This window comes from Mastomys coucha, unplaced genomic scaffold (genome assembly GCF_008632895.1).
Source record: "Mastomys coucha isolate ucsf_1 unplaced genomic scaffold, UCSF_Mcou_1 pScaffold6, whole genome shotgun sequence".
In the NCBI taxonomy this organism is placed as follows: Eukaryota; Metazoa; Chordata; class Mammalia; order Rodentia; family Muridae; genus Mastomys; species Mastomys coucha.
In genome coordinates this window covers 24,873,855-24,899,039 of record NW_022196912.1, presented here as the reverse complement: position 1 = coordinate 24,899,039, position 25,185 = coordinate 24,873,855, and the positions used below count along the sequence as shown (strand labels likewise).

Here is a 25,185-nt window from a genome sequence, read left to right as displayed (position 1 = left end):
CAAAATGCAAAGATCCACCAAAGCAGAGTTGAAACAAGGACTTTACTAACATGAATGGGCATGAAGGACCTGATTGTGAATAATACAATCTACAGCAGCTAATGGGCCAGAGGGAGGAACAAGCTGTTGGCAAATGCACTGGAGAGGGTCTGTGTGGTTGGTAAATACTCAAGGGGATAGCTGACCAAACTTAAAGTCACACTAGACTACAGAAAAGTGCCCCTGGCCTTTTTTGGCTTTGTTTTATTGTTGAGAGAGTATGTCACTCTGTAGTCCAGGATGGCCTTGAACTTTCGGCAATCCTCCTGCTTCCAGCTCTCAAGTTCTGGAATTATAGGTATGAGTCTATAATTCACTAGGCTAGGAGAACCTATCTCAAACAATAATGACACACAGACAAATCCCTCAAATACGTGTATAAATGCCATTCTGTTAGTTTGACTTAGAGGTGAAGGTGCAGGCTTACTCTTAGGAGGCTAATGGGTGTTTGACTGAGGTAGAGAAAAACTACACGCCTTTGAAGATTAGAGTAACAGACTGCAGTTGGAAGCCTTAAAGCGAGGAAGATCATCAAATCCAGCGTCAGTCCTCCGATGCCAGCAAAGGAAAAGAAAGACCCCTTCATCCTGTTACTACTATGGAATTAGAAGGCTTGTTCCTTCTTTGCCTACACAGGGTGGAGGAATTGTTACCCTGTTGCTAAGGAAAAGGGAAGGGACTGTTCCCAGTTGCCATGGTGACAAGGTAAGAGCGTTCCCTCCATACCGCTCATGTCTACCAGTCAGTGTCGTCTCTTCGTTGCTATGGCGATCTAGAGGGATTGTTCTCGTCTCTCGCACCTCGCGCCGAGGTTGCTAGGATGAGGTAGAGGTAGGGGTTGTCCGCCTCTCGCCGCCTGGTTGCCGTGGAGACCGCGGGTGCCCTGGCCCCGCCCCGCTCGGCCTGACAGCCGCGGCCACATCGCGCCTGCGCAGTGCTCTCGTCCCCCGCAGTCTCGGTGCGTTGAAGCCGGAGACCGCGGCGGCCTCTGCTAGGACCCTCCGCCCCGGAGCCGCCGGCCGGAGCCGCAGCCTCTGCCGCAGCGCCTCCGCCTCCCATCCCCTCCCCTGCCGTCTCAGCCGGAGCCGCCTCGCGCACTGTGAGTCGGGGCTGAGGCCACGGTCGCCGTGGGGCTGAGTCAGCGGGAGGCCCGGGCCGGGCTGGGGGAGGGGAACCGGGCTCCCCATCCCCGCCGGCCCCCGGCCCCACCCCCACCCGTGTCTCGTTCCGCCGGTCTCCGTCCTCGGTGGCCTCCTGGGTGGCCTCCGGGGCCAGGCCTCCCCAACCACTCCTCCTGCCCTGTCCTCCTTCCTCTCTCCCTCCCTGCGGACCCACCTAGAGGTTCTTCCCCTCTAGATGTGGCGCTGTCGCACCTCTCTACCCATGGCCTTGTATTTTCCCCCAAACTCCCTCTGGTCTGCCTGCCCTTGTCCCTTGTCCCTTGTCCCTTGTCCCTTCTCTTACTCCGGGGCTTGACATCTCCCGGCTTCTAGTTTCCCCAAGTGATAAGCCAGAGAAAGAGTGACAAGGGAGACAGCCAGGTGGAGACTTGGGGGAGGGGGACATTGTATCTGTCCAAACCTCGGGATCCCAGGATACTTACCTACCTGCTCCTGACCCGCTCGTGCCAGAATTGGCTTAGGAAAGCAGGCCTGGATAGTTCCAAGTAGCTGCAGAGAGCCGGCGCGGCTTTGAAAACAGATTTTCCTGAGAAGGGTCAAGTTATGTTGTGATCAGCTACTCTTGGTGCACCGAGCTCGTGCTTGGTGGCCTTCTTGTATTGCTGAGACACTGCCCTGGCCACACTGTGCAGGGATGAGAAGGAGTGGAGGGAGGGGGACATAGTTGGGAGCTTAAGTTCTTGTGCTTCCGGTACGGTTTTTTGTGAATAAGCATCTTTCAGGACTCTTTAAATGTCTTTTCTTTAAAGAGTAAGATCACAACCTTGATATATGTGAGGTTTGAAGACAGACCTACAGCAAGTACTTACTGATTGTAAGACAGGTTTTGGCAGGACTTGATTTCCAGTACCTGTAAATTTGATGGAGAAACCAATCAGGCAAATAGTGGGTTTTGACAGTCTGAGTAGAGTGGAGAGAAGGGGCGGTTGAGAGTTCCTCCTAGCTCCGAGGCCTACCTCCCACAGCTCTGGGTGTCGGGTGGGGGCTGTTGCCAGGTAGGAGTGATGCCCAGGATTGAGTTTGCCACCTACCAGCTTGCCCAGCTTGCCGTACCTGCTGTACCTAGTGTTGAAATAAGAGTCCCAAAATGTTTTCTTTTTCCCAGCAAGAAACTCAGCTGAAGTTAGTTTGTGCTCATAGCCAGAAAGTTCTTCATAGACATGCCTGAACTCGAGGGCTCCTAACTACTGTGTGTACCTCAATGCCAGCTTCCGTTGGTTCCCCCTCCCCCCTCCCAGATTTCAATGTAGTGTTAGTAAATTCCTGTTAGGCAGTTCTAATGAATAAGAGGCTTTGGGTATGTTTGGGGCTTTTTGTTTGTTTGTTTGCTTGCCACAAAGAAGGGCATGGTCCACTCCTAAAACTCATCATGGAACACCCACTCATTAGGAGTTTCTGAGGTTGCAAACAGTGCTTTAGCTCCTAGGCTTTGCTCACTCATGGCCAGCCTATTGGCAGCCTCTTCAGGGCCACTCCCTGTCCTCCCCCCCAACCCCCGTGCCCATCAGATTAGTTTACAGTAGCAAAGACGGCTGTCGCCCTAGTTTTAAACATAGAGATGGAGTTCAGGAGGATGACAGCCCCCATCCAACAGTAGAGTTTGTTCTGTTTCGAATGCCAGTCTGGGGTTTGGTGGGATGCGCCTGCCTGTGGTGCAGTGGGAGCTCTGGGGCCTGGGAGTCACATTCCTTCCTCTGGTCCTCTCTGTGTCACATAGCTCGCCCAAATACCCGAGGAGGGCAGAAGGAGACAGCTGTGCTGGAGAGCTGCTCTTCCTGGGCTGAGTGTATTTTGGGAATCAGTGTTATTACTGGGGTGGAGGGTGGTGAATTAAGCAAGGAAATGTGTCAAGGCTAGAGACTGAGGCGAGTGTGAGGTGCAGTGTTCCGTTTGCAGTGTGCTATGGGACAATACCTTCTCAGAGCATCAGAGTGGCTTTTATATGCGTTAATTTGCCTCTGAAATCCATACCAGTGTTTTATGAGATAATGACTGAATGCTTTATAAACTGATCCTCTTAAGAAACAAGACTGAGACCTCTCTTACACACCGACCCAGCTGCTATTGTAGGTAATTGTTAAGATCAGGGAGAGGGGCAAGATTCAGACCAAGTCAGACCTAGAGCTGAGTGGCATGTTATGGTTTTATAGGACTGTGTTTCCTTGATCTTGAGACTAACCTGTAATTTACCCACAGCTTTTAGGTAAAGTGTGTGTGTGTGTGTGTGTGTGTGTGTGTGTGTGTGTGTGTCTTCTGAGCTACATCCTAGTTTCGGAAGCAGGAAGTAGCAAGCCTTGAAAGGGAAATATTTGTGTGTCTTTGAGTTAGAATGTTGTTCCCGTTTCTGTGAAGATGCCAGGGCTGCTCCACCTAAGAGCCCATGCGTTGTCAAGGTGGAGATCTCTGACACCTTTCTTCAATCTACTGCTCTTTGTGGGTTTAGGTGATTAAATAGACTTAGGCATGCTAGTTATCGAACAAAACAGCTCCCACATGGGAGTCCAACTCAGAGCCATAATAGGGTACTCTCCAGGAATTTAGCAAACAGCTGGAAGCAAACATCTTACGAATTATCCCTGAATTTAGGCAAGTGGCATTTTTCAGAACCATATAGAAGATCTAAATTTTGGGGTCAAAATGCATGTGCTCTGGCTCATGTATAGAAATGTTTGTTTGGATCTTAGATACACTTTAGAACTGAACAGGACAGAAGATGTCCTAATGTTCTCATTTCCGGGTTTTGACACGAGACACTAAGAGTTAAGTGATCTGCTTCAAGGTGATTTAACTAATGTAGAGAGTATGTGAGAGCACTGTCAACTGTATACACCGTGCCGGTGACTGTCGGTGGTTATTAGAGTGTGAGTCAGGATTCGAACTCACATTTCCAGACTGGCGCTAGTCTACACAGCCACAATGCCGAGTTTGTCACACTTAATAGTACAAAGGGCTGTAATAAAAATAATTTAGTAGTCTGTAATTAGCCCTGTAGACAAAGGCTCCTTTTATTGTCTGAGATGTTGCAAGGCCAGGCAAAATGTAATGTCAAAGTGTCTAATTAAATATTTATTCTTGCCACCTTAAAAATAACAATTTTCCCTCACACATTCCTACTTCAGGAGGTCTTCTTTTTAAAACTATGCATCAACAAAGCAAATGCAAAGTTGGGTATTGCCGTCTTCTTGTCTACTCCTCTTCTCGGCTTATCTGCAAGGTTGGCTGGGTTCTGGAAAGCAAAGAAGAGAGTGCAGAGTCAGGCTGAGAGGAAGCAAGCTTGAGGGAGAGCTTCAGGCTACCTCCCAGTGCTCAAATGTAGTCTTGCATAGTTCCTGGGAGCCACAGGGATTTCTCATCTCTCTCCTTTATAAGCTAATTTGATCTGGCCTCTCAAAGCAGGTGTAAGCACAAGTCCTAGTCCTTCTACTTCCTGGCTGTGTGATACTGGGCAGGTTATGTAACTGCTAAGTGTTAGTTTTCTCATCTGTAAGCCTGGATGGTGACTGTCCCACAGTTCTCATCTGTAGGCTTGGATGATGGCTGTCCCATAGGGTTGTTAGAGGATACAAGTAGAGTAGCTGCATTGTAGCAGGTAGCAATCTTTATTTACATTTACTGGTGCCATTGATGTAAAAATAATATCTCAAAGTTTGTCATGGTAATTTCATCCTGAACTAATTCAAAACTGCCCCGTTGCTCAGGAGCCTTTCTAATGTGTCTGACAGAAGCAGAGATCTGAACAGTGAAAACTTGAGAGTCACAGTGTCATTTCAACTGCCAAATGAGAGAGTGATGTATGAAATGGGCCTTTGTGACCATGCATTCAGCTGACTTGCTTGTCTGACAGAATGGCCAGGCAGGAGCAGTTGACTGGAGCAGAGCCCAGGTTTGGTGTGATGTGGGGGTGCTCAGTCCTTCTGCTGGGTGTGATATGGGGGTGCTCAGTCCTTCTGAGGAATGATGGTAATCTGAAGTAGAAAAACTGCTGGGTGCTGGTTTATTGGTTACCCTCTCGTGGCCCTTGCTCACTTCTGCCACTGTGAGAGGTGCACCTTGAACCATGACTTCACTCAGATCAGGTTCTGTACTTGTGGGATACAGAGGTCATGGGAAAAGAGCCCTTCCCCCCAGCAGGGAAACCTCCTTCCTGAGCGAGAAGAGGTAAGGGAGGTCATTCTGGATGGAGCAGCTACAGAAAGGCTCAAGGCCTTTACCAGGGTAAGCCATTTAGTTGGCAAAACAGATGGATCTGAATTCCTAGATCAAGCCCATGTCCATATACAGGGCTCTAAAGGCTAGCTCTGTGGTAGGTAGAGTGGTCCCCTGGCATGTGTAGCTTCAGGTTCCATCCCCAGTACTGTAAATAAACTTGGGAAGTATCCACCTCAGGGAAGATGGATGTGGGTATGGGGAACAGAAAGGAGACTCAAAAGGGAACTTAATTCCTATGTTTTCGTGTTTGACCTGTAATTAAGACATGCTGCTTCCAGACTTAGAGGAGAATGAGTCAACTTGATAGTGCATATGACTCCATCAACGCATCTTCATAGAAAACCCTCGCTGGAGTGGTCAGTGATGGAGCAGATAGCGCTAGCTTGCTTCCTTCCTCAGACCGAACCGGTGTCCAGACCAGGCTTGTGAGTGAGGAGGGCTCCATGGAGTGCCTGCCCCATCCGTCTCCTTTCCCCTTTACTCCCCTTTTGAGAGTCGTCCCTTCCTCTGGACAGCTGAAGTAACCATTACTTCCTAATAAGGTCATTTAATTTCAACCATTGTCCAAAGCAGCATCTGCCCACATGACCTTTATAGCAAGTCTGTGAGCTGGGTGTGGAATCCCAGCACTCAGGACATACATACATAGTGAGTCTGCTCCTCAAATAATAACAACATATTAAGTCCTGTGCCTCTTACAAAAGAGCTTGAGGCTTCAGGGGGCCTAAATGAGGTTTGCATACACTCTGTAACGATAGCTTCACTCTCTATCAGGCCTGGCTGGTCCTTTTACTCAATAGTAACAGCTTCTGGTGGAAATGACTAATAAGAAGCTGGAGAAATGGCACAGCGGTTAAAGGCACTTGTTGTTTTGGGGCCTGGGTTCAGTTCTCAGCACCCACATGTTGACTCACGACCTTCTTTAGGAACTCAGGCGGTGCATATACATGCAGGCAAAATAGTCAAGCACATAAACTAAGTAAATCTAAAAAGAAAGAAGAAAGAAATGACTACTGTGGCATGATAAGAATTCACTAAGTGATGTTGAATTTTTAACTTTGTCATCAGTTGGCCGTTGTCTTTTCAGCCAGGTGTCCTGTTGATTATAGAAAGATGACACACTGTCAGTTGAGCCCGTGCTTTGGGTACTTACCCAGAAGGAACATGGATTACTCTAATTTATAGTTGATCACCCAGTCTTTCTTTAGCCCAGAGTACAAATCTGCACCGTAGCTGCCCAGGGTTGGCGAGGCATCCTTCGACCAAGAGTGGGTTTTCCTCGTGTGAAGCTAGCTGGCCAGTTCTTGCCACACACTAGATCCTAATCTCACTAGCACTGTGCCCTACCAACTTGGCTGAGCTGCCTAGACACTGTTTTCCAACGTCTTAACATCAGTGTTCTAAGCTCTAGATGCTTCATTTCCTTAACACAAAGAAGAGCTTAGCCCATCTGATGTATTTTGACTCCACACAGAATGTTTTTCATGAAACTATTCCCTAGTATGTAAGAAATACATACCACTTATGTGATATGATTAAGATAGCTGAGCAAGAGGCACGGCTCCAAATCTACCTAGTAGTTTAGACTATGTATATATGTATGTTTAGACTATAATATATATATGGCATATATATATATATATATATATATATATATATATACACACACACACACGCTCACACAAACACAGAGAGAAAGAGAGAGAGAGAGAGAGAGAGAGAGAGAGAGAGAGAGAGCCTTAAAAGGACATATATCCTTAGACCATAAATTGCCATTTTCAGACTATTTAGGACCTTTGGTTAAAGATGTATTAAAAATTACATAGTTTTTATTAATACACCAGTATTAATAATATAAAATATTTGAAACAGTGAATTGTTGGCAGCCAGAAGTGGTGGGCATGGTGGCCCACACCTTTAATCCCAGCATTTGAGAAGTAGAAACAGGCAGATCTCTATGAGTTCAAGGCCAACCTGGTCTATGTACTGCCTTGAACAGGCTAGCCAGGGCTACAATGTAAACCCTGCTACAATTGTCTCAATCTTCCCCACCCCTAAAATTAAGTAAAACAACCAGAAGTGTAAGATACAGAGGACTGGTCAAGTTCACAGAAATAAAATACTACATAGGCATTAAAAATGTTTGTCTAGCCCTCGTCTGGTGCGTCTGAAGGCAGCTACAGTGTACTTACATATAATAAATAAATCTTTAAAAAAAAATGTTTGTCTAATATTATTGAAGCCAGTGATAGTGACAAGTGTCTGTAATCCTAGCCCACAATGGACTGAGGCAGGAAGATCCAAATGCAAGGCCAGCCTGGGTCATACCACAAACCCCTGTCTCAAACACACAAACACTCATACACACACATACACTCACATGTTCACATACACAGACTTATACACACTCATACACACAACACATATTTACACACATTCACACACATACTTATACACTCACACACATACTTATATACAAATACACACACACATTCATATGCACATACTTACACATATAAATTTACATATACACTCACACATTCATATATACAACATATTTATACACACATATTGACACTTGTGCATACATACACATATTCACACATGTAGTCATACACATACACACACACACACACACACACACACACACACACACTTACTGACATCAGAACTTCTTGTATGACCACTGGAGAAAAGCAAGCTGTGAAATAGTATGTCAAGGATGCCATTCTATTAAAATCTGAAATCTGAAAAAATATCAGGAAAGCACCTACCAATTATAAATGATTATTACTGAGTATGTATTGCTGGGGTTTTTTTCTTAATGCCTTTCAGTGTTTTATAACATTTTAAGCCAGTGACATATTGATTCCATGCAATAGAGAAATCACTAAAAAAAAAAATTGCAAGATGTTTAGTTAGTCTTTAAAATGCTTTACAGTATTTATTTATTGAGGGCTGTGCATATACTATGAGGAAAGCTTATAAGATGGTTTTCTGTTCTTTCTGTCAGCAACATGGGGCTTGGAGATTGAACTCAGGTCCTCAGACTTGACTGAAAGCACCTTTACTCACTGAGCCATCTTGCACCTGCTCCCCTAGCCCCTGCATTAAGGGTATTTAAGTTTTGTTTGTTTATCTTGAGGTAGGGTCTTCTATGTCCCAGGCTGAGTTTGAACTTGCTACACACTGGAGGATAACCTTAAATTTCAGATCCCTCAGCCTCTGTAGTACTGAGATCATAGTAATGTGGCACCGTACCTGGATTTATGAGTTGCTTGGGTTTGTACATGTGAGGCAAGTCAGTGCTCTGCCTCCTGAGCTACATCCCTAGTCTGGTATTTAGCATTCTAAAGGCTATTGATTTGCTGTGGCCAGGATTTTATGCAGTTCTCTGAGACATTACTGTTTTTGTTGTTTGTTGTTGTTTTTGTTTTTTTGTTTTTTGAGACAGGGTTTCTCTGTATAGCCCTGACTGTCCCGGAACTCACTCTGTAGACCAGGCTGGCCTCGAACTCAGAAATCCTCCTGCCTCTGCCTCCCAAGTGCTGGGGTTAAAGCCATGCGCCACCACTGCCCAGCTCTCTGAGACATTCTCTCTGAGAAGTGCGCCACTTCATTTATCTTTTGAGAGAGCACAGCATGTGCATGATGCATGTTGGATGGGTGTGCCTTAAAAACATAAATGAACATCTTATCTCTCTTGAAAAAACAAAATGTAAAATAATTATTATAAGAACATGAAGATTGGGCTGGAAAAATGGCTCAGCAGGTAAGAGTACTGGCTGCTCTTGCAGAAGACCCAGGCCCAGTTCTCAGCACATGTGAGAGTTCTCACCACCCCCAGGAATTCCAGTTCCAGAACACCTAGTGTCCTCTTCTGGCTTCCTTGGGCACTACACATATGTGGTACATATATGTACACACAGACAAGGCATACAAATAAAAATATACACACAAAACAAATCTGTTTTAAAGTGGGCCTTAAAATAGCCTTATTTCCTCTTTCGCTGTTTACATTTGTCGGCTGGCATTTATCAGGGTTCTTCTTTTGGTGGCCTCCCTCCCTCCCATGTCTTTCCTGATTCTCTGAGTGGCCAGATCCCCAATGCTCTGGGGCCTTCCATCGACTTTACCTTGTCTACTCAGACCTGCATGGCCTCCTTCCTTTTTACGTCCATGGTCCCATTTCATGGTCCGGCCATCAGCTTAGAGACCCCTTGTTCTTCCAGGACGGACATGGTTGTCAGGGTTAGGCTTTGCTAGTAGTGGGGTCAACTTTAAATGCTAGAGAAGAGAAACTTCTAACCTCCAGGGGATCCGGGATGTGGAGTTGAGAGACATATGGCCTGCCCTGCAGCTTGGCCTGGGCTGCAATATAAATGTTTGCTAAGCAGGATGTGTCTCTTCTTCCAAGTGGTTCTGACTATCCTAACACTTATCCCAGATGGGCAGATGCCTCGCCCTGCTGCCTGGAATTATTAGCACGAGTCTTTGTCTCTGTCTGGCTAGAAAACTCCATTACCAAGGGATTGTTGAATAAGCAGTCACCTTATCATGAGGGCATTGTTGTCCTGGTCACCTTGTAATATGATATAATTTTAATATAACGCCCTCGTCACCTTGTAGTGGTGTTTCCTGGTAAGTAAGAAGTGAAATCTTAGCTGGCTTTGAGTCAGCAGGATCATAGTTAGGATTAATGTGTGTGTTGCCATGTGGAAGAGGCAAGTCTTAGACCACTAGATGAAATCCAATATTCCTTCCCGTATGAGCAGTGTTGTGCTGAAGGCTTATCTCCAGGGTGTAAAGTGTACCTTGTAGCCAGACTTCCCTGCAACACCAGACTCTTGGCTGCTAGCCCTCATCCCCTTCATTGACGGTTTTTGCCATCTGCCAAGGACTCTGATTTTGTCTCTGATTTGTTCTGACTTTAGATCAGTAGCGGTCACAGCTGAAAGCTTGCACTTGGGGCACTCTTAGCACCCTTAAGTGACAGCAGGACCACTGCTAAGGATGGAGATGTGTTGTGCTGGCCCCGAAATAGCAAGCTACAGTGTTTTGAGACAACTCCATAAGACTCGTATTCCCCAGAAGATGTAGTTTCCAGGTTTATAGGTTATTCCTTCAAATGTGCATGGCATTTTCATGAGGCCTTGTAAGTAGAGACAACAAGTGCATCCCAAGTGTTTTCCCCAACTCGTATGCATTTTATATATATATATATATGCATGAGAGAATGTGTGGTCATAGCACTAGGTATTATAGTGGGCAGTCATTGCCTTAGGTATTACAGCTAATCCTCTTGTTCCCTCCTGCCCCATCCGGCTTGACCCTGACCCTGACCCTGACTTAGAGTGTAAGAGAGGCTCTGCCTGGGCTGTCTGCAGGTATGGGGCTGCTCTATAGAACTGAGCACAAGAAGACTTTGGCATCCACTGGAGCCGATCTCCTGTGATTATGTACCAGGGGACAGTTGTGCTCAGTGCATAGGGAAAAGGGGACAAAAGAGAACTGCCCTTGAGATACAAGGAAGGACCTTCACAGACAAGGGTTCTTCTCCCTCTGAGACTGGTGGGAAAAGAAAATAGATAAAGTTCAGGGAAGATGACTGTCATCCTGGTAAGAAATGATGCCCCTCACTTCTGACAGCCAAGGCTGCGTGCTAAGGAGGAACGAGGGGGATGTTGGTGGGAGATGCAGGTCTTGGAGGCTTGAATTAACCACAGTGAAGATTTAGCCTGGGCATTTTGAGATGAATAAAAGTTTTATTGTTCAAGGGCAAGGGCCCATTTGGGCGTATGAATTCATAATGCGCCAGGTCTCTATGCTGGCCCAAAGACACAGCAGGGAGGAAGGGCACCAGGGTTGGGGTGGTGTGACATTTTCAAGGCAGGGTTTCTGAGAAGGCAGAATTTAGAATAGCTATGAGAGCAGAGGTGAAAGGAAAGGGTCCAGGTTTAAGCAGAGTTGGCTGCCCACCAGAATGAGACGGGGCAGAGTTAGGCCCTAGCGAGAACAGAAGACAAGTTTGGGATGGGGATGAGCCACGAGACAGTTAAAGACAGAGGCATCTTCACTGGATTGTAAGTTGGAGCCATGGCTACCTTTACATTTGTTTACTTTTGTGTAGTCCTCAGAATTGTTTTAAATGGACATACATAACCATCCACATCTTTAATTCCTAAAGCTCAAGAGAAGAGCTTCGTGGTGCAGCTCACTTGGTTTGACACTGATGAGGGAGGCCTAGAGAAGGAAGGAGGTCACAGAGTCTGACTCTCTAAGTTGTTGGAACTGGCAGGAGCCTGTGCTTGTCAGCTGTTTACTCTGTGGTCTCAGCTTGTCACCACCATCTAGGCAAGGCGCACAGTCACTAGCCTTTATCTGCCTGCACACAGCATTTAAGCTTGAGGCGCTGACCTCTGTTGGGCTCCAGAGCTGGGTCTTGGATGAGCAGTTGTGTGGGTCAGGTTGTTTCTCATCCTTTGCCCACATGCCCTTCCAAGCCATTCCTATTTGGCTCTTTGTCAGTCACGGAGGACCATCTCTGTGTCCTCAGACAGATACGCCCCTGGCTAGATCTAAGTGCAGTTTTGTGAGTGGATTTCCACCCTCGCTCCTGCCCTGAGCTGGGTACTTTGTGCCGCCTATAAATTGGATGGCTGGATGTGGCCATCCTTTTTTCTCACCTGTTTTCAAGTGTCCACTGAACACTCTGTCCTGATGTCATCCTGATGTCCTCCTAGATCATCTACTTTGACCCTGACCCTGACTGACACCCTTGCTTGTGCCCTTTTCACTTGCTAGACTCAAATTCCTCTCATGCTGGACAACAGAAGGCATTCACCCGGCTACTGCTGCAAAACAGCCACAGGGTGATGAACCACGGCACGCAGGGTGGAAACCTGAGGAAAGTCAGGTGTGAGCATGTGTGTAGGAGCTGGAGAAGCAGGGGGGTGCACCACCTCCCTGGGCCCTACATTGAACTTGCAGGCTACGTTGATGCCCTTTCCTGAAAGCCAGGGCCCAAGCAGGAGCCTGGCTCCCAGCCAGTCCCCACAGGAAGGAACAAACAGCCCTACACAGGCCTCAAGCCAGGTGGAGTAGAGCGAGGTGCATTGTTTTACTAGAATCAAATGGGCTCTTTGTAAACAGCCTCATGCCCGTCTTCTCCCCCTTTCCTTCCCTGCCTGGCAGAGAATCATTAGTGCTTGGCTCATGCTTGGGTAAAATCAAGTGAAAGATGACAGCTACTGGGCAGCAGTGCAGTAGAGAACCTGGAACCTGGAATTAGGAGATTTGGGCTTCGAGTTATGGGGCTGTGAAGATCACATCTCTTTGATCTCAGTTCCTCTTCCTGTAACATGAGGTGTTCTGCCTGTGCTGCTCTCTCTATGTGTAGTGTCCCTCCCTGGCTGGTTTAAGCTGCTCTCCTTAACCTTGTCTGTCTTAACCTAACTGCCATTCCTATAGGAAAGCATTGTGTAGCTCCCACCCCTGATGTACTCTAGCCATGGGTAGCCTTCTGACACGGTGACAGGTTGCCTATGGGAATCACCGTGTCAAGAAGAAAGATGTGTGTTGGCTTGTGGCTTCAGGATTCCAGCCTGTTGTCAACTGTCTCCATTGCTTTGGGCCTGGATTCTGTGGTAAATGAGGACTGTTTGTCCTGTGGTCAGGAAGAAGGGGGAGGGGTAGAGAGGAATAGTGAGAGATAAAGGGAGAAGAGGGAGTGAGAAAGAAGGAGGGGGTATAGGGAAGGAAGAAACAGAGAAAGGGAGAGAGGGAAGGGAGGAGAGAGAATAGACCCCAGATAGAGCCTACTGCCTAGGGATTCCACCACCTTGCAGTAATACTGTAGTTTGACAACCAAACTTTTAATACATGGGCTTTGGGGGGACATTCCAGGTCTAAACTATAGTAAGCCTCCACCACATGCTTTTCCCAGAGTGGACCACAGTCGTTAATAGGCTAAGAGCAGTTCACTGGGTTGTCACCATGGTTTTTAAAAGTGAACAAAACAGGGATGGAAGATATAACCCAACTGATGGAATGCTCACTTAGAATGCACAGGCCTTGCATTCCATCCCAGCACCATGTGTGCTGCGTGGTTGGACATGCCTGGAATCCAATCCTGAGGAGATAGAGAGGCAGGAGGATCAGAAATGTAAGGTCAACCTTGACTCTATAGTGAATCTGAGACCAGCCTGGGCTATGTGAAACCTGTTCTCCCCTCCCCCAAGAAACATCAGAAAATGCCAACAGCCAATTGCTTATGATAAGGATGAGGATGCTTTAGTGAATCATTTGTTATTTCACACATCTCTGTATATTTCTATATATGCTAGACTATAAAATGTATTTTTATAAGTAGATTAAAATCCTCTGCTTTAGAAATGTTCTGTCCCAGTATTTGTCCTTTGTAATATTTAATGTGCTATAGCAACAGCTTATAATTATCTATAGTTGTGGGTGTGACTTAGACATAACTAACAGGCTACTTGAGGCAAAGACCAAGACTGACTTACTCATCCATATAAGAACTGATGATAATTTGTATGTATCCTTATTTTGTGTAAGTGGGTATATATGTATATGTGTATATGTATACACACATATATGTGTGTATATGTATGGGCATATGGTCTGTATGTATATATGTGGTGTATGGACATATCTAAATATATATGCCGAGACCAGAGGAACATGTCCGTTTTCTCCTCTGTCACTCTTCCCTTGAGACAGAGTCTCTCACTAAACCTGGATCCAGAACTGGCAGTCAGCAAGCCCCAGTCTCTGCCTCCTGTCTCTGCTTGCCACGGTGCTGTGGCTAAAAACACCATCCTCAGTTTTTATGTGGTTCTGGAGTTCAAACTCAGGCCCTTATACTTGCACAGCAAGGACTCCCCAGTCCCTGGTAATAGTTTGGGATGCGCATGTCACTGCCTTCTAGCTTTCAGAGAGGTATGCTGTATTGTCAGTCCTTAATCCTATGTTCCTAGAACGGGCAGACAGTGACAGCAATGGTGAACTGAAAACCTCACTGTGCACACAGTGGACAGTAATACCAGAAAATCAACTCTAGCGCTTCTCCATCCTCAGTAATGATGCTAGAAAGTCTACCTCGTGGCTGTCAGAGGCTGGAGGCAAGCTGGGGCACAGCTGAGCATGCAGGTCCAGTCTCCAAGGCAGCTGCCTTCCCTTCAGGCTGTTCCTCTGTTGGGGTCTTGAGGGCTGAGACATTGGTCAATGAAGCTTTTCCTCAGAGAACTCTCTTGAGAACTCCAGTGCAGCTGCTTCACCGTCATCCTGATAATGTCTGCTTCCAGGGGGCTGTGAGCTCCTTAAAAGTTGAAGGAGAAAAAGATTATTCTCAAAAGCACCATGACCATGCCTGCATTTTCAGAGAAACTTCCAAGAGTGACAGCTGTTTGAAGTGAAAATTCGTAGCTTCCTGGCTCCAGGGAACCACTACCACTGGTCAGCCGAGTGCTCCCTTTTCTATACTAATTTATTTGTTTGTTTGTTTGTTTAATGTTGGTTTTTTCAAGACAGAGTCTGACTTTGTAGCCCAGGCTGTCTTGGGACTCCTTCTATAGTCCAGGCTTGTCTCACACTCACAAGGATCACTTGCCTCTGCCAAGTGCTGGGATTAAAGGAGTATGCTTTACCCAGCTTTAACATGGTTTTTAAAACAAAGCAAACAAGCAAACTGACAACTTGAGGGGCTGGAGAGATGCACAGAGGATGGGAGCACCTGCTGCACTCACGGGCTTCATTCTTACAACCCACATGGTGGCTCACAACCATATGTAACTCCAGTTCCCAGGAATCAGATGCCTTTTCTGGGTTCCGCAGGTACCAGACATGTGTGCAGTGTACACACGCACACACACACACACACACACTAAAAAAATATTTAAATTAAAACAAACAAATTGAGATCTTACTAATTTTCATTTATAGAAAAATTGAAAGTTTAAAAAAGGGTAAATAAGAAGCAAAATGATTTAGGCTGGGCATGGTGACACACACGTATAACTCCAACACTTAAGCTGGGACTAGAGGATTATGAGTTTGAGGCCAGCCTGGGCTACATAGATCATGTGTCAAGAACCTAGAAATAAAGTAAAACAAAACTGTTTTCTAATTATACCACTCAGAAGTTGTCCTAAGGTGTAGTTTAGGTGAGCATTAGCTCTTCACAGTCTCTTCAGGCAGCTCTGGTAGTCACAGTCCAAGGGTGTGTGTGTGTGTGTGTGTGTGTGTGTGTGTGTGTGTGTGCACTAACGCACAAGCAGTCGGGTGGTTCCCTGGAGCCAGGAAGTTAAGAATTTCCACTTCAAACAGCTGCAAGGTCCTTCAGGGGACCTTCCACAAGTCCCTCCTGAAGACTTCTTATATCCACACCATTTACTCCGTGAACATGGGAGGCATTTTCTTGCATGCTCTCTAACAAAATTAGAATCATCTGCCCCCAGGGTTTGCAGCAGTCCTGTTCCAGTCCCAGGGTGGGAGTCCTGTGGGAAGCACTGCTTGTTGCTCCCACAGCTCTGGCATTGGTTTGTCCCCAAGTGCATTATTTCCAACCAACTGAAATAAAATATCAGGAACTTTGTTTTGAACTTATTCTGTCCTAGTCAGGGTTACTATTGCTGTGATGAAACACCATGACCAAAGCAACTTGGGGAGGAAAGGGTTTATTTCACTCACAGTCCCATAGAACAGTTTGTTATCAAAAGCAGTGAGGGCAGGAGTTCAAGCAGGGAAGGAGCTGATGCAGAGGCTATGGAGGAGTACTGGCTTGCTCCTCGTAGCTTGCTCAGCCTGCTTTCTTACAGAACCCAGGACCAACCACAGCCCAGGGATGACAACTCCCACAATGGACTGGGCCCTCCCCCATCAGTCACTAATTAAGAAAATGCCCTACAGGCTTGCCTACAGACCATTCTGGTAGAAGCATTGTCTCAACTGAGGCTCCTCCTCTCAGGTGAAGACTTCTACTTGTGTCAAGCTGACAGATAACACTCTGTGAGGTGCTTCCACCATGCTTGCTGAAGCACCAACCAAGGCCATCAAAGTCTTGCTCTGCTTTAGCTACTGGTGTAGTACAACACCCTACCTGTAGGTGTCAGGATGCAGAGAAGCAGCATCTGGGTCCTGAATTCAGTCTCTTTTAGCCTGGGTACCACATAGTGCCAGGTGCTGCTTATGTGTGCTTCTGCTTTGAGAAAAGCTGTTGAGACCCATGCTGCTCAAATCACTTTTCTCCCCCCTCTGTAGAAGGCCATTGTCAGAGTCTGCTAGGTCCCTCCTGGCTATGCTCCAAGCCACTGAGATACTACAAGATACCCTTGCCCACAGTATTTCCACAAGATTCTCTTCTGTGCATCATTTCTCCACATGCACACACGTGTCCAGAGAGACACCTGAGAGTCAGTCTGAGCAGGTGGAGCTATTCCTGTAGAGGTATCATGGCAGAAGTAGGCTCTAGAGAGCCACCACACCAAACAAGTGCTAGCCACAGCCATTGAGGCAACCGTCATAACCAGAGTGAGCTCCTCAGAGCCATACAACAGAGAGACTCTTCGGCTTTGTGGGTCCAAGTAACAAGTGAAATGATTTGTATAATGATTTTCAATTGCACCTCTTACAAATGTAGTTGCCTAGAACATCACATGTATCATCTTAGGGCTCTGGAAATGGAAGCCCAAACTGTCTGTCAATGGATTAGTGGGCTGAATGGAGCCTCCCAAAACATCCTAAATCCCAGAACTTGAGACTATTGCTTCATACGACGAACCAATGAACATTACTTTATATTGCATAAAGTGTAGTTAAATTGAAGAGCTGGTAATGCACACATTTAAACCCAGCACTTGATAGGCAGAGGTTTAACCTCAGGATTTTCCACCCAGAACTTTGTGTAATTCTTGAGTGTTTTGTTGTAAGTTTGGATTTCTGTCTAAGTTTGGATTATATGCCAACTACATTGGGCATCATTTGTACCTGTGAGCTTTTCTACCCAGCCTCTTTGTGCCCCAAAACAGTGACTCTGAAACTAAATTATCTATGAATGATAGCCTAGGCCATACACTTTGGCTTGTTCCCCCTAGCTCATGACTTAATAATCCTGTTTGTTCTATTCTCAGTCCTGCTTATTCGAAGGTAGTTGCTTTTCTCATGCTCATGAGACCTTCTCCATCAGCTTTCAGGGCAAATCTCTCTCTCCCAGAATCTTCTCTCCCTCCTTCCTGTTTCCTGCCTAAGCTAATAGGCCAACAGCTTTTTATTGACAGATGACCCTTCCACACAGCACACAAGAGATTCTTTCTCCCCAGAGCAGATAGGTCTCTCTAGGTTCAAAGCCATCCTAGTCTACCTAATAAGTTTCAGACAGCCAGAGCTACATAGAGAGCCATTGTCTAAAACACAAAGAGATCTTGAAGCTGGGTTATCTTGGTAGGCCCTAAATGTAGCTCAAGTCTCCTTTCTTGGGATGAGATGTAGCTCAGTATCCCAGTGGTAGAGCATTTGCCCAACTTGTGCACGACCCTGGATTCTGTGTCCAGGCAGACAGACAGACAGACAGACAGACAGACAGATATCACCACCAACACCACCCCACCCCCACCACCTTTTCTGTATGTGTATCCTGATGAAAGGAGAAATAGAGGGAGTTTATGAAAGAGGAGACTGCAGGCCACAGAGGCAGAGATTGGAGTGGTGTGCTATAAGCCAAGAGATGACTAAAGCCTCCAGAAGCTAGAAGAGAAGCCAGGAGCAGATCCCCAGAGACTTTAGAGGGAAGAGTTGGCAGGGCCAACACTTGGATTGGGGCTTTTGGTCTCCAGGATAGTAAGGAAGTAACATCTGCTGTTTCAGCCAGCCAACTTGGGACAGTTACATGTTGTAGTCCTAGGACACTCTGGGTCAAAGCTCATGTGCTGCTAGAGCATTTCTTCTGGAGGGCATAGGTGGAAATGTGTTTCCTTGCCCTCCTTAGCTTGTGGGCCTGAGTCACCCTGATCTGTCACCACCCTCCCTGGCCCTCCAGCCTTCCTGGCCCCATTGGACTCACCTAGATAATCCAGAAAAACCCCAGGTGCTCAACTTTACTACACTGCAGAGTCCTCTTTGTCATTCAGAGGAACAGAGTCAAAAGCTTCCTGGCATGAGGGCATGGGTACTTTGGGGGACTTAACACAGTCTATAATCCTGAAGGGTGTGGGAGGGAAGGTGGGTCTGGTCATCACATCTTACGGTGTTCCTGGCAGAAGCTATTCCTTAAAGCTTGAGAAAGGCAGGTTGGGAAAGTACTGGGGTTGTGTGGACCACATTACTCTCTTTAGGCAGAAAAATGTAGATGCATCCAGATGAGCAATGATTAAAAGTGTCCAAGGCTGGCTGTGTGGATCACTGATTAGAGATGCTCTACCCAGATAATGTGAGTCCAATTCCCAGGCTCTACAAGTAGCAACTCCTAAAAATGTTGTCTGACCCCCACGTGCATGCCATGATATACATACAACGTCTGCACACATAACCAAAAAGTAAAATAATGATAGAAGAGCATGTGAATGTGACCTACCTTAAGATGATGTGCCACCTTCAAGTGTTTAAGGTGACAGTGGAGCAGAAAGGGACCTGTGGCTTAGCCAAGGAGGGCGTTTGTGCAGCCACCAGTTATAAAGCTGCTGTGGAAGATACTGGCCAGCATAGGTACGTCACAAGAAGTGTCCGTAGTGTGAGGGCGAGGGGTTTTGAGAGAATGGGCAGGTTCCCATACTGAGTTGCAGGCTCTGTTGCAGGTGCTGAGGTTCTCATTGCAAAAGACAGAGCAAGCCATAGGGGTGTTGGTCAGCAGGGAGAATGAAGGGCTGAGGAGTCCCATGCTAAGCACTTCTACCTAAGACTGCCTGGGACCAAGTGACCATGTGATATTACTATTGAAGGCAGTTGGGGTTTCAGGCCATTTGAAAATATATCAAGGGGCTGGAGAGGTGGTTCAGTGGTTAAGAGCACTGAGGGTTCTTCCAGAGGACCTGAAGTCAATGTCTAACGCCTACATGGCAGCTCACAACTGTCTGTAACTACACAATCTAACACCCTCACAGACATACATGCAGGCAAAACACTAATGCTCATAAAATAAAAATAAATCATATATATATATATATATATATATATATATATATATCAAGAAGCAGAGTCCCCATTCTGTTTCTGCCTGTCTCTCTAGCTCTGAAAAAGAATGCTTTCTTTCTCAGAAGTAAATAAAACTTCCTGCTTGGAAAGGATGAGAAGGCATTCATTATTAATGTTTATTTTCACATTTACAGATGAAAGGGGCACTGACTTCAAAGCAGTAGATTGGGACCAAGAAAGAGAATTAATTCTTGACATTAAATTTATCTGCTAGAAAACACTCATGCTGGTTTTGATAAAGTTTCTCCAGGTTGTAAAGTTGAGAATTTCAAAAAGATATTTGACAACCCAAATGAAGTGAGTGAACACTTCATTAGGACAGGAATATTGAGGTTCCTGGGCTCCCAAACTCAGTTCTAGGATGAAGCCCCAGACAAAGGTGACAGCAGGCAGCCATGCCAAGTATACTGGGGATAGTGAGGTCCTGGCCAGTTTTCTGGGCAGTTCACAGGCTCTCTGCTGTGTCACTGCCCTACTTATGAAAGGTCTCACTGTGTAACCCTGGCTGGCTTGGAACTCACAGAAATCCACCTACCTACCTCTGCCTTCTGAGTGCTAGGATTAAAGGTGTGAACCTCCATGGCTGGCCCATATAGGCTAACTTTTACTTCGGCTCCTCTGTCATTACACGAAGGTTTGGGATTCTGATTAGTAGATTTCACTTTTAAGAAGAGCCTTTTGCATACTTTGTTCTAATTTAGAACACAAAGTTTAAGGCAGTGGTTGTCAACCTTCTTAGTGCTGTGACTTGCTAACATAGTTCCTCATGCTGTGATGACCCCCAACCATAAAATTACTTTCACTGCTACATCATAACTGCAGTTTTGCTATTGTTATGAATCATAATACAAATATCTGATATTCAGGGTATCTGATATGCTACCCCCTGTTGCAACCCACAGGTTGAAAAGAACTGGCTTAAAGTTAAAAGATACCAAAAGAACCCATCCTGCAGCCATCTTTACAGACAGCACTGTCACCTGACACATACCGTTAGCAGTCTGCTGGCCTAGAACTTGCTGTTGTAGCCAAGAATGACTGCTCCTCCTGCTTCCTCCTCCCTAAAGCTGGCGTCACAGCGCACACCACTACACTGTGTGTGAAGCACTGATCACACTAGACAAATGCTCTGCCAGTCAGGATTCCCAGCCCCCAAGGGGTGCCTTCTAACCCATGACCTGTGCCGCAGTAACATGGCTCCAGTGTTGCTCATGGACCAGCTCCTGACATGGTGGTAGAGGTGTTCCTTGATGGCCTTTAACTTCAAGGCTATTTCCTCCATCTCAGCATTCTGAGACAGGGTGAGATAATATCTATCCTCCTAATTTTTAAAATTTATATATTTGATCATCAAGAAAGAACACTGCATACATCACATTGCTTTAGAAATGTTGGCAGAAGAAACCAACCAGTTAAGCAAGACTTGTACCTGCTCCCATGGATGGGATTTTTGGGGTTTGGGGTTTTTGTTTTTTAAACATCTGTATAAGAAGACAGCACTTTAGAAAAAAATTTGTTCCACACACTGAGTTTATCCCATCACAACATTCTGGAACCCAGGAGAAAATGCAGAAGCTTCTGGAGATGAGGGGAAACTACCATGTAAAGCACTGCGTCTTACAGTGACAGCTTCCTGCTGGTCAGAAGCAGCAAGAAGAGGAGGTTTCCATCTTGCAGTCAGACTTGGCTTGGAGAGCTTCATCCAAAGCCAGAAGGGATCCTGTTAGCCCTTAGCACAAAAGGATTTTGTTCTTTTGTGTTCCTTTGACCCAGGAGAGAGTTATACACTGACTCAGCATTATCTGCAGGGAAGTCCTGACTTTATCACACATTGCCATGAAATTCTTCCATAAATAGACTACAATTCTAGCTTTTTTTGTGTGTTCCAAATTGATATAGAAGTCAAGTCTTGAGATGTCACTGGCTAGCTGGGCAGTGGTGGTGGTGCACGCTTTTAATCCCAGCACTTGGGAGGCAGAAGCAGGTGGATTTCTGAGTTTGAGGCCAGCCTGATCTACAGAGTGAGTTCCAAGACAGCCAGGGCTACACAGAGAAACCCTGTCTCAAAAAAAACCAGAGAGAGAGAGAGAGAGAGAGAGAGAGAGAGAGAGAGGAGAGAGAGGCAGATGCGGGGTGGGGAGAAGCATGTTGGAGTGTAGGCAGACATGGTGCTGGAGAGGTAGCTGAGAGTTCTGAATCTGGATCCTCAGGCAGCAGGAAGAGTGAGATGCTGGGCCTAGCTTGAGCTTCTGAAACCTAAGAGCCCACCCCCAGGGAGACACCTCCTCCAACAAGGCCACTCCTCCTAACCATGCCACTCCCTATGGGCTAACGGGGGGGGGGGGGGCTATTTTTATTCAAACCACCAAGATAGCTTTCTTGAGGTTTGGGGCATTTTTCCCCTATGAGGAAAAGGCTATGAAGACTATGTATGGTTTACTGGGCATCAGGAAACACCCCTTAGTCTTCAGAACCTCAGGAAGCCTCTCCAAGAGAGAAATGGGGTTCTCTGCTGAGCTAGGTACTGTACAGAAAGTTCCGCCTGCTCACCTTAATAATGAAAGCTACCCTTCATCTGTGTAACTCAAGGGAAAGAACCATAATAGAGACAGAACGACAGACAGGCTTGAGGATGTTCTTAGCTTCAGTGTTGTTGGCATGCCATGCTGGGAGAATCAGCTCCTCGTGCCCCTACATAGCCTTCTGTAAAACAGAAAATGAGGTCACTGCCTGTTCCCATTGCCTGACCATCAGGCAGTGCTGAGAAGACTCTGAACTTTCCAAAGATGATCTAAAACTCCAAGTGAAGAGCTGGCTGTGGAAGAGGCACCAGAAGACTGCAGAGCTTAAGCGGAACACAGCTGCAAGATGGCAGGATGTCCTCTGCTGCCATGGGGGCTCCAGGGAGGACAGAATGCACATTATCACTGGAAAAGAGACAGCCTAGTAGAGTGACTACAGCAAAGCCTCGGGGTCTGAATCAGAATTTTGGTTCTAGAGGGGCAGAGCACATCCTTAGATGATTCTGATGCACCCCAAAATTGAAGAAGCATCTTTACCTTGCCAACATGCATTTATATACCTCTTCCACATGCACACCCCCACCCCAGCACCCTCCTTTCCCACTCAGTCCCCTGTGTGCAAGTACATTGTCCATCACACATGAATCGGGTGCCTCACTGCTGAGTGAACTCAACTCTTCCTTCAAGGCACACTCACACATCACCTTTTGCCCCAAGATTTTCAAGCTGAAATTACTCTGAGAAATGAAAGAATATCATGCAATCAGCAGAGAGTGAAGTACTTCTCTGTATCTACATAGAAACATGACCATGGTGGGTTTAGAGGGGGAAAGTCACAGAATATATTTTGATTCTCTTTTCTCAAAATATTGATAAAATATGTGCATATATAATTTAACTTACATAAAAGTTTGAAGAAAACGTACCTATTCATGGAAGTTTACACATCTGTGTTATTTGTATTTATTTATGTGTGTAACTTTTCATGCTCAACAACAGAGTAATAAAAGAGTAGTTGCTTATGCACTACCCAGGGAAGAGTCTGTTGCCTTTAGAGTCCTTGTATAGTGTGTCATCTTTGTGCTTGCCATTTTCCAGTGCTCAGTGATGAGTTTTGCAATGACAGAGCCCTGTCTGGGTGTCTGCCTGTCACCAGTGCTTAGCACTGTCCCTGACACTTAGTGGAATACTATTTATTGAGTTTTAATGACCTAAAAAATGAACCTTGTGTTGAATGCCTGTGATCCCAGCATCAGGAAGACTGAGGCAAGAGGACTGTGAGTCTGAAACCAATATGAGTGTCTTTTGAAGAGAGAAAGGAAAGGAAGGAGGGAGAATCTGAAACACATTCTGGGAGTCTCAAATGGTCACCCTGGGGAGGGGTCAGGACTTGCCTGATGAGTGGCTGATGGTCAGTGGTGTCTTCAGCTTTTCGAAGACACTAGCAAGAAGGAAGTAGTGTGTGGACTACTGTTACCCCTCACCAAAAAAAAGAGTTTGGCTGTGGTGAGAAAAAAGGAGAGGACTTGAAGGTGGCAGCTGGCTATGCATGGTCTGTGGGTCACCGCCACTCACATTTACAGGCATGGCTCCTCAGTTTTAGAGCCCATGTCTGTCAGAGAAACTGCTACTCTTTCAAGATAGGATAAAACTCGCTGTCTCTTTGCAGTACATAAAGAAATGGACTCATTTTCAGTAGTGTCCTTAGTATCCCTTCTTTCTGTCTGTCTGCCCAGAATCCTGCATCATGAAATTGCCTCAATGGTCTCTCAGGAAGGTCCTGCCACCTTGTAGGCATCTCACATTCACAGATCAGCTGCTCATACTCGAAATGCAGACAATTATAAACAGGTGGCCACTGCCCATGAACCATTTGGAAACACTGTCCTGCTACCAAGACAGGCTCTGCACTTTGACCCCTCAGCCGTACACTTGAGACCTGAGTTCCTGCCCGTCACTATCTAAATCAGACACATACTTTATGCCAACTTTCTAGTAGAAATTGAGTGTGTCTAAAACTTTCCAATCTCATGACTTGGAGAAATTAGAAGCTATGATGATGGCTATAACTAGGAAAGAACAAATGGGATGCTCATATTGAGCATTTACATCAAAAAGCTATAACTAGGGAGAGATGGCTTAGCGGTTAAGAGCACCAACTGCTCTTCCGAAGGTCCTGAGTTCAAATCCCAGCAACCACATGGTGGCTCACAACCATCTGTAATGAGATCTGGCGCCCTCTTCTGGTGTGTCTGAAGACAGCTACAGTGTACTTACAATCAATAATAATAAATAAATATTTTTTTTTAAAAAAGCTATAACTAAACAATCTAACACACGTGAGGTAAAACTGAGGATGTAGCATAATGCTAGAGGCCTTGGATTCAATCCCCAATACTATTTTTTTAAAGTAACTTTAGAGCTAGAGCGCATTCTGCTCTTGCAGAGGACCCAATGTTGATGCTCAGCACCCTATCAGGTGGCTCACATTGCCTATAACTCAAGGTCTGGGAGATTCACTGCCTCTGGGCTCCAAGGGTACTGTGTTCACATGCACACGCATGCATGCACACACATACACATAATTCTTAAGCGTATTGTTTGGTTTATTTAGGGTAAGGTCACTGTGCCATGGTGCATGCATGGGGAGAGATCAGAAGGCAATTCAGGGAGTTGGTTATCTCTTTCTACCTAGGTTCTGGGGATCAAATTCAGGTCATCAAGTTTGGTGACATTGGCCTTACCCACTAAACAACCTAACTCGTCCCCTAAAAAGAGATGATTTTAAAGTAGTTAAAAGAGTAATCATAGCAGGAGAGTGGTGGCGCACATCTTTAATCCCAGCATTTGAGAGGCAGAGGCAAGTAGATTTCTGAGTTCAAGGCCAGCCTGGTCTACAGATTGGTGAGTTCCAGGACAGCCAGTGCTATACAGAGAAACCCTGTCTTGAAAAACCAAAAACTAGGGCTGGTGAGATGGCTCAGCGGGGAAGAGCACCGACTGCTCTTCGGAAGGTCATGAGTTCAAAT

General features: G+C 46.0%; 1 protein-coding gene and 1 long non-coding RNA gene across 2 annotated transcripts in view; one reads left to right on the top strand and one right to left on the bottom strand.

Annotated features, from left to right (window-relative positions):
• The first annotated feature begins 884 nt into the window (after positions 1-884).
• Mapre3 (microtubule associated protein RP/EB family member 3) overlaps positions 885-25,185 on the top strand; it is a 50,599-nt gene continuing 26,298 nt past the window's right edge. Inside the window, exon 1 of the mRNA XM_031355875.1 lies at positions 885-1,138. The gene's annotated coding sequence lies outside the window, so the exon portion shown is untranslated. The remainder of the gene's footprint in view (positions 1,139-25,185) is intronic.
• On the bottom strand, positions 4,274-4,944 carry LOC116079814. The gene is made up of 2 exons (XR_004114158.1): positions 4,828-4,944; positions 4,274-4,446 (listed from the first exon to the last, which is right to left on the bottom strand). It is a non-coding gene; the product is annotated as an uncharacterized LOC116079814 (long non-coding RNA).